Genomic DNA, 9,891 nt, shown 5'->3' with positions numbered 1-9,891 from the left:
GTCTTTGTACTAAAGATATCGATAGTTTATGCCTCATGTTCATGATATTTGAGCATTCTGAATGTTTGTATAATTACTCTTACCCATGAGTTTTATTCCCTTCCATGTTTTCTTATTTACTAATGTCTCTTTTTCTTTGAGTTTGAAGGACTGCCTTTAGCATTTCCTAAAGAACAAGTCTGGTGGAGATATATCTTCTCAGCTTTTGTTTGTTTAACAATGTCTTTATCTGTCCTTTTCTGAAGGATAGCTTTGCTGGGTACAGATTTTTTGGTTGATAGTGTTTTTCTCCTTAGTACTATGAAAAGGTCATGTCACTCTCTTTTGGGCTACAAAGTTTCTGATGAGAAGACTTGGTCAGGCAAATTGAGACATGTGTGACTTGTTTCTTTTCTGCTACAGCCTTGAGAATCTTCTCCTTATCTTTCACCACTGAGAACTTGATTATAAAATGTCACCGGGTAAACTTGGTCCAGTTAAATTTGACTGGTGACTCATCAGGCCCTGGATCTGAGACAAAGCCTCATGCTAGCTTTTGTGTCCTGTTTCCAAGTCAGTGGAGCCGTGGTCTCCACACTGCTGCCCAAGGTTGGAGGAGAGGTGAAGAGGTCTTCGGCCACCTGGCCTAATGCAGTTCCAGTGGCTCAGCCTAAGGACATTGACCACTGGTAGGGGTTATGAGGCTCTGTCCAGCACTGGCTTTCACCGTGCCAGGCCAGTACTGGATTTCAAGTCTAAATGTGATTTTCTCTCCCTCTGAAGTGCGAGGTGACTCTCTCCATGTTGGGCTGTTTGATGTTAAGAAAGGGTGATAACAGCAACTCTTTCCTTCCCACCACCTTCAATACATCCTTTTGTTTTGTTATACTAAAATCAGGTACTATGACTTCTCACCTCATTTCCTTCTTATGTTGGTAGTTTGGTGTTTGAACAGCTGTTCAACTTGGTGTTTCTGTGGGGAGACGATTGCCTGAGGATCATACTCAGCTGCCATCTTGCTCTGTTCTTGCTGGGTCTTAAATTTTTTTTTTCAGTGCGATTGAGCTGAGGACCTGTGCATGCTAGACAAGTGTGCTACCATTGAGCTACTCCCCCCTCCCAGACTCCTAGCCCTTGTTGGATATTTTTAAAATCCTTATTTTGCATATGAAGTTATCTAAAGGATGACTTTTCCAGCATTTTAGAGCTTTTAGATGACAACGTTGGGATTTAACCCTGGTTTTTGTCACATTGCCAAGTGTCTGATAGTTCTGAGTACTTATTAAAGGAGTTGACACAGTGAGTGTACTCTGGAACCAGGTCAAGTAAATGTCAATATGAAGGGAATGCTCAGATCTAGGATTTACAGGGAGAAATTATTGTGTCAGCTTGCATAAAATTTTTTCTACCGATTAGAATTGCCTGAAGTGGAAAAGGATGTCTTAGCCAGGCAGACATGCATTGTTCAAAAGGATCAAAAGGTGTCTGTATTTCCATTTCCTGTCAAATACATTCCAACAGTTTATATCTGTACTACCAGAATGGTGAATGTCAGTTATTCTCTGTTCTCATCACCAAAAAACAAAAAAAAAACAAACAAGAGTCGGGGGTGTAGCTCAGTTGTAGAGATTAGTATATTTGAGGCACTGGGTTCAATCCCCACCACCACTAGAATAACAAAAACAAACAAACAAAAAAACCCCACAAAACTTTAATGACCTGAGAGATTAGAAGAAAAAGAAACTTATCTGGTTTCTTTAATTATGAGTGAGGTTGAGCACAGATTCCTATGTAAGCCCCCTTTCCATTGGTCATCAACATTAGTTCCTGTGACTTGACCACTCGTTTTATTGAATGGTGATCATTTTTCTTACTGATATTAAAAGAGCTTCCAACAGAGGAAACATAACATTCTATAAGCAATTTTTTAAAAATGTTTTGTCTTATTTATAGTCTTTTTTGCCATGTAGAAATTGAAATTTTTATTTGGTTAAATTTTTCTGTTTTTCCACTGTGACTGCAGGCACTTTACCACTTGAGCCACACCTCCAGTCCATTTTGCTCTAGTTATTTTGGAGATGTGGTCTTCAGAAGTACTTGCCCAAGCTGGCCTCGATCTGTGATCCTCCCAATCTCAGCCACCCAAGTAGCTAGATCACAGATGCGAGCCACCAGGGCCTGCTGTTCTTCCCTTTGTCAAACAGTGGTCAGACCCTGCAGGATAGACAAAAGAGCATCTTTTCAGCTTGCTGAAGTTTTCACTAGGTGGCACATGGAGAATTTTAAATAATGCTTAAGATTCAGAAAGTTGTGAAAACAGACTTTACTTTCAGGTTTCATGCAGCTAGGGATCAATTTAGTGAGAAGTTAAGAGAACGCTAACTCAGGTGTGAGCTTTGAAGGACGTGACAAGAATGTCTGGCCCTGTGACATGGTTTTATTCCCTTCGGTCATTGGTTTGCATATTTTCTTTCTTTTTTTTTTTAATTTTTATTTTTTTATTATTCATATGTGCATACAATGTTTGGGTCATTTCTCCCCCCTCCCCCCCGACCCCCTCAATACCTGGCAGAAACTATTTTGCCCTTATCTCTAATTTTGTTGTAGAGAGAGTATAAGCAATAATAGGAAGGAACAAGGGTTTTTGCTAGTTGAGATAAGGATAGCTATACAGGGAGTTGACTCTCATTAATTTCCTGTGCATGTGTGTTACCTTCTAGGTTAATTCTTTTTTTTTTTCTTTTATTATTCATATGTGCATACAAGGCTTGGGTCATTTCTCCCCCCTACCCCCACCCCCTCCCTTACCACCCACTCCGCCCCCTCCCTCTCCCCCCCACCCCCTCAATACCCAGCAGAAGCTATTTTGCCCTTATTTCTAATTTTGTTGAAGAGAGAGTATAAGCCATATAGGAAGGAACAAGGGTTTTTGCTGGTTGAGATAAGGATAGCTATACAGGGAGTTCACTCACATTGATTTCCTGTGCATGTGTGTTACCTTCTATGTTAATTCTTTTTGATCTAACCTTTTCTCTAGTTCCTGGTCCCCTTTTCCTATTGGCCTTAGTTGCTTTTAAGTTGACCATTGGTTTTAAAAAATTTAACTTACATGCAGCAAAACTAAATTTTTCCTGTTCAATTCTATATGGTTTTATTAATTAATTGTTAACTAATTAGATGAGACTGGGGTTTGAACTCAGGGCTTCACACTTGCAAAGCAGGCACTCTACTGCTCTAGCCACACCTCCAGTCCATTTGGTTTGCATATTTTCTTACTGGCCAAACCAATGATTTATTCTTTTAACAATCTGTGATAATGCCGGGTGCCAGTGGCTCACACCTGTAATCCTAGCACTCAGGAGGCAGAGGTCAGGAAGATTATGGTTTGAAGCCAGCCCAGGAAAATAGTTTGCAACACCCTATCTCAAAAATACCCAACATAAAAAGGGCTGGTGGAGTTGCTCAGTCATAGAGTGCCTGCCTAGCAAGTGTAAAGCCTTGAATTCACAACCCCAGTAACACCAAAAAAAAGGGAGGGGGGTTGACCTTCCTTGATAGAATTATGCTCTTTATTAACCACTCACTCCACGCTAAGCCCTGCTGGCACTGAGGATGGCTAGCTATTTCCACGTCCCCGAGCTTTCATAAACAGTGGGTGATTCCTTTGCCCTCTCTTTCCTTCACTCAGAGCCCAAGGAGTGAAAACAGAGGAAGTAAACAGCAGCAGCCCCCTTGAGCAAGAAGAATAAATCAGGAATTATCTCACAAACCGGCACTTCCAAGTCTCCCAACCAGCTAAGTAGTTGCATCAGGCATCATGACAAAGATGCTGTCTGTCCTCAGACTAGTCTTGTGAACAAATTCTCTTCCAAGTTGTTGTCAAACTGATTTAATGAGGGTCCAGTGCTTCTAGTGGATTCCTGAGCCTTCAGAGTTCAGGTGGGTGTTGGTCTTTTCTGGGAACGATATTTCACAACTGGCCTTAATCATCCATGTTGGGATTCCAGAGGCTCAGTGCCAGCGAAAGGAGTCACTCCTTTTCCTTAGGGATCGAGTAGGTGCTTACTAAGGAGCCCAAGTGAGTGTGAAGCTGGCTTCTATTTGATGAACTCGTGGCACACAGAGATAGGCACTGAGGACAGGGAGACTCCATGGGTGGAAGCTGGCTGTCTTCATTCAAATCCTGAGGTTAAATTTATGGAATCAGATCCAAGAACGGTCATATGACTGGGGCTCCTACTATTTTCCTTGGTCTGCTGTCTGTGCTCCTAGGTCTTCACCACTGGAGCCACAATGGGATTAGAAGGACAAAAAGGGATAGGGAGGTACAAGCTGTCTCCGTTTCCAAAGTGTGGTCTCCAGGCCCACAACATAGCATAGTCTGGTGTGCTAGTCAGATTTCCACTGCTGTGACAAATCCCTTAGAAAATCAGCTTACAAGGAGGAAAGGGTTTCAGTTCATGGTTGACAGGCTCTGTTGTTTTTGGACTTGTGGAAAGAAAATACAGCAAGGAGGGAGGTTGTGGCAAAGAAGGAAGTCTATTTACCGCAGAGAGAGAGAGAGAGGTGTTGGAGGAGATAGGGAAGAGACAGGTTGGGGTTCTAATATCCCCTACAAGGGCACACCCCACACCCAGTGACTTCCTTCTTCCTTCTATTACACCCCACCTCTCAAAGGTTCCTCTTAATAGCATCAAGACTTTTCTTTTTGTTTTGTGAGATAGCGTCTTGCTGTGTACCCCAGGCTGTTCTCGAACTTGCAATCCTCCTGCCTCCACCTTCCGAGTGCTGTGATTATAGGTGTGCACCACCAAGCCTGGTTTAGGATTAACACATGGACCTTTGGGAGAGTCTAGATCCAAATTACAGCACCTGGGAACTTGTTAAAAATGCAGATATTATTATCTACTCAAGATCAACTGAATCAGCAAATCTAGTGAGGCGGCCCAGCCAGGCATGTTTTTACCAGTCTTCCATATAATCTCGACCACGCTAACATTTGAGAACCTCCATTGCAGACTTTCAGGCCCCACCCCCCCCAAAGATTCTGACTTAATTGGTCTGGGGAGGCAGATCTCGATTATTGGTAATCGGTTTCCCATGTGACTTGTGTATACAGATTGAGAATTACTGCTCTAAGAAGCAAATAGTAAAATGCAGAGAGAAAAGGTGCTCCCTAGTTCTCAGATATTAGAAAACCTAAATGACTTTCCTCTGTAGAATCATTGAGTTCTGCTGGAATAGCTCCATTATCACACCTTCTTCAACAGAGGGGAGGGCTCAGAGTGTCACTAGTAGAAGGTTGGGTAGAATCAGGCCAGCTGTCTTGAGTGCCACGTCAATGAGAAGTCCATGCTCCCTCAATCAGAGCAATGAAGCTAAGATCAATCACCAGTGTGAGGTGAAAGTCACCAGCAGCTGAGAGTAAGAAAAGGAGGTGGGGCAGATCAACCTCAACTCCCACCCAGACTAGCGTCAAGGCTGGGCCTGGCTCAGCGTGGGAGGTAGGACACAGTCTGGGTTCTGCTGAGGGATGGGAGACCAGCTTCACCAGCAGCAGAAACGCCTGCATCAGGGTCGGGACAGTACCTCTGGGAGAGCTTCAGGACTGGCCAGTTATGAACCCTAGATGGCAGCACTGGGCTGCAGAGTCTTTAGGAAACTGAAAGGAAACACCAGAGACTTGGACCTTCAGGCTCATCAAACTGGCCTTGAGTAGATGTGAATTCCTAAGGAAGTGATAACGCTGAATTTTGCAATCACCTGCTATCACTAAGGCCTGATAATCCTTAGACAGTTATGTCTTTAGGTGTTAAAATTTAAATTTACCAAATGCCTCTTTTCTTTGGATTATGTATTTTAATATTCCCCAAATCACCATTGGTACATTACTCAGACTAGTGTCTTAGGAAATAAATGCAGGGAACAAGGCCATGGAAACATCAAGACAAGATTGTTTATCTTGGTCCAATGCATACTGAGTCCTGAGGCCTCCGTGGATATAGACTGAATAGAAAGATGCCTAAGACATGCCCCTACATTCAAGAAGAGAGTTATGAAGGCTAAAACAAACAATCCTCAACAACAACAAAAAACCAATGTGGACTGTTATATAGAAAAGAATTTTAGTGAAAAGAACACAGGACTGCTAGCCAAGGTCTCTAAATAAGAATTCCATCCTTATTCTCAGTTAATGTGCATCTTAGTTTTCTTCTCTATGAGTAAAATGGATTTATCATCCCCTGCAGTCTCTTCTTTATGATGAAGAAAACAAAATAAAATCGTGGGCATGAAAACAATACAAATTTTACATTCCCAGTAAACTATTTGCAGTCTTTCTATGCAAATAACTTACAAGCTAGTCTGTTAGTCATTTTTATTACTGTGAAATGAGGGAATCCCAGGCCAAGGAATGGAGAGTTAAGCTGCGGTTAGGTTTCCCAGAGCCTCTTTGATGTCTGCATTCTGTAGGAACATCTTCATGGACAGACACAAGGCCAGGCTCAGCATAGCCTGGGTTACGATCAGTTGGCATTGCTAGGTTGCTTCATGGGGAATGTGCTGTGTTCTTTTTTTTCTCCTTTACACACGTTGAGAAAGCTAACCACAGAAATGGTGCAATCAGACTTTGGTAAAACCTGTTGCAGAAGAGCCAGGAAACACTTGCAATGGAGCCAGCTGGGTGCAACTGCGAGTTTGAGGGTGAACAGGAGAATCAGGTTCTTACAGATGAGCAGGCAACGTGTGGAAGGGGTTCTGGCTTGGTGTTGAGAGGTGATGGTGGTGAGCATAGGGTATGATGGAGTGAGAACATTCATATTCCATGAGACTATAAATGCAAGGGAAACAGGATTTGGGTTCTAACATTTGTCATAAGTCCTTAGGAGAAAATAATCTCTCCAAGCACTATTTCTTCATTTTAAAATAGCAACAGCACTCACCATTATGGGATTTTTCATGATGACAAATGAGACAACATGAAGTAACTGTGGCTTGTTGTAAGAGTTCAGTAAAGGACTCTATTATCATGATTATTTATACAATTTGCTTGGAGCTGTCTGTAACAATAAAGACAGGACATAAAAATATAGGAACTTATTTTCTACTTGAGTACCTGTCATAGAAGGCACTCCTTTCTGACATATGCTATTCTTGCCATGAGGAGCTGTGGAAAGCAGGGTGTTTTCCTACCTTGAATGTAAGATTAAGGTGGAAAATGTTTTTTTAAAGTATTTCCTCTAAAGTAAAATTTTTTGAATTGATCATTTTGTTCTTTCCTAATAGAAGTTCCATTTACTTAGAATAATAAAAATATCAATAATGTTTAGAATGCTCATTGAGAGAGTCTCAGAGCACACAAAGCCAGAAACTCAGCTTGAAGACCATTTCGCAGGAGGTGAGTCAAAGTTCCACCATGTGAGAATAGCCTATTCTCACATGGCATGCCTATATGGCAGGACCCATATTTCCTCATTCTATAACCTTTTCTATGAAAAAATGTATGATTTGAAAGATATAATTACTAAATAAAGCTATAACTGATATTGTTGATACAGGTGACTTCTTGTTCTTTAGTGTGCTAATGTGTTTAAATCTGAGACACTAGGACTAGTGTCTTTCCTGACTGCCCTCAATCCTATAAAATATGCCTATGTGCTGGTTCGGAGCACCCACCAGAAGGTGTAAGAGTCCTGGTAAATCATGCAGGGTGAAGGCGCGAGCTCTGTGACACAGCCTGGGGAGCGGCCACACAATAGGAGGAAAAATGCTCACACAAATAAATAATCAGTGGGCAATAAGGCTTAATCTATTAATTAATGGTGGAATTAGTTCTCAACTTCTTCTTGTTCTACCTGGGTCACCATGTAGGTGACCTATTCCAAACGTGTGTCCCTACACAACCATCCTCAAGTTTATGTCTGTAATCTCAGTCTTTCCTCAGCAGACGAGACATATATATCCAGCTGCCTACTGGGTACCTTGAACCCCTCCTCAAATTTCTTCTCTCAGACTTTATCACCTCCATGAATGGACACCCCATTCTCCCACTTGTTCAGAAAAAAAATCTGAGTTACAGCTGACTCCTCCATCACAACACACACCTGGTTCATTCAGAGGCCCCGTCATCTGTACCTTCAAAATATACCCAGACTGTGTCTTACTGCTACCACCATCGTTTGCTGTCTGGACCGTTCTCCTAGACCTACTGTTTATATTCTTTTGCTCCCACGATTTTATCTTCCTCAGGACAGGCAGTGTTTTGTTTTGTTTTTTTCTAAAATACAAATCAAATAATGTTGTTTTTGTTTAAATCTCTCTAGAAGCCAAAGTCTGTATAATGGACTTTAAGGCCCTACAGGATGTGTCACTTCTCCATCTTCATCTCCATCTGCCTCACCCCACCCCTGCCCCAATTCCTCCACTCCCCCAACCTCAGTCACAGGAGCTTCAATGAAGCATAGCACATTCCCATCTCAGGGCCTTTAAACTTGCTTTCATCTCCGCGGAGCAGTCTTTTCTTTAATTATGGCTTCCTTGCTCACTTCCTTCAGACTTAAGTCTCAGGTCTTCACCAAGAGCTCTGTGTATGTAATTCATTACAGACCACTCTTTCTATTCCCCTACCCAAAATATCACCAAGAATCAACCAGAAACACAAAAATAACTCTTACTACTTGAATCAGGGGGAATTTAATGCAGGAATTTAGTTACATTTATGATGGAAGAGGCTAAAAAGCCAAACAGGGAACATTGAGACAGCCCACAAGTTAGAGACTCTGGTAGTCCACTAGTTCTTCCTCCCAGGAAGGAGGGTCAAAGGTACCCATATTATCTGGATAAGCAGGAAACACTGTTTGTGGAAGAAGATGCAAAACTGAAGAGTCACAGCCCTACAATAGAGGCTGCTCAGGGAGGGAGAGGGAGCTGCCTCTGCCTTCTTCCTTCCTGCAGGCCTCCATCTCTCCTGAGCTTTGGATGAACTCACCAGAGTGCTGATACCCAGGCCTGCACTCAGCCTGCAGGGGGCAGCACCCATCATCCAGTGCCCACCCAAGCCTTGCAAGGGTTGGGAACCACCAGCCCTGTCAGCCCAGCCCTGGCACAAGACTCTTTTTTCAGAGCATTGATCAAATTTGACATATTAACAATTTTTCATTTCTCTGTGGTTTCTCCTCCTTGAGTAGAATAGAAGCTCCACAAAGGCTGTTTTGTTCACTAAGGCATCCACAGCTCCTAGAACAGGGCCCAGCATGTAGTAGGGGTTCTATAACAAATATGTCTTAACACCATGTCTGCCCTAGAGCAGGCAATGAATATCTACTGAATGGATGAGATTGATCAACAATTTCATACCAGGGTGAAAAATACCAAGGTGCCATCTTAATTGAAATCTATCTCAACAGATTTTTTTTTTTTTAATTTCAGTACAACTCTTGACCATGTTCATTTGGGAAACATTTTCAAATGTGCTTCCTTTGATTTTCTTGTGTATTTCCTGAGGGATTTTTAGACTCAGGAAATTTCCATTCATCTTTATGAATTTGTCCAGTTAAAATGCCTCTACTTGATTCTGTTCACTTCTAAGTTTTTTTTAAAAATAGTTCAAGAAATAAGAAATTCTGAACTCAATTTGTCAAAGAAATAAAAATAAAAAATGAAAAAATTAACAACCTTGAAAACAAGTGCTTATTCTACTAATTACTAATAAAATTGAACACTATAACCTGGAAAAAATGGGCAAAAAAATCATTTAGTAAATCTCAAGATTAAAATCAAATCTGGCTTTTTGGTTAATTAAGCAATAAACACTAGGAGAAATAAATAGTGGTCAAACAGAAGCACTTCTCTGGTTTTAGAAACTTTCCCACTTTTAGAAAGTCTTAAACTCATTGTTGACTTTCTTATTTATAT

Source organism: Castor canadensis, chromosome 2 (genome assembly GCF_047511655.1).
Source record: "Castor canadensis chromosome 2, mCasCan1.hap1v2, whole genome shotgun sequence".
NCBI classification, from domain to species: Eukaryota; Metazoa; Chordata; class Mammalia; order Rodentia; family Castoridae; genus Castor; species Castor canadensis.
Note: the sequence above shows the minus strand (reverse complement) of the source record.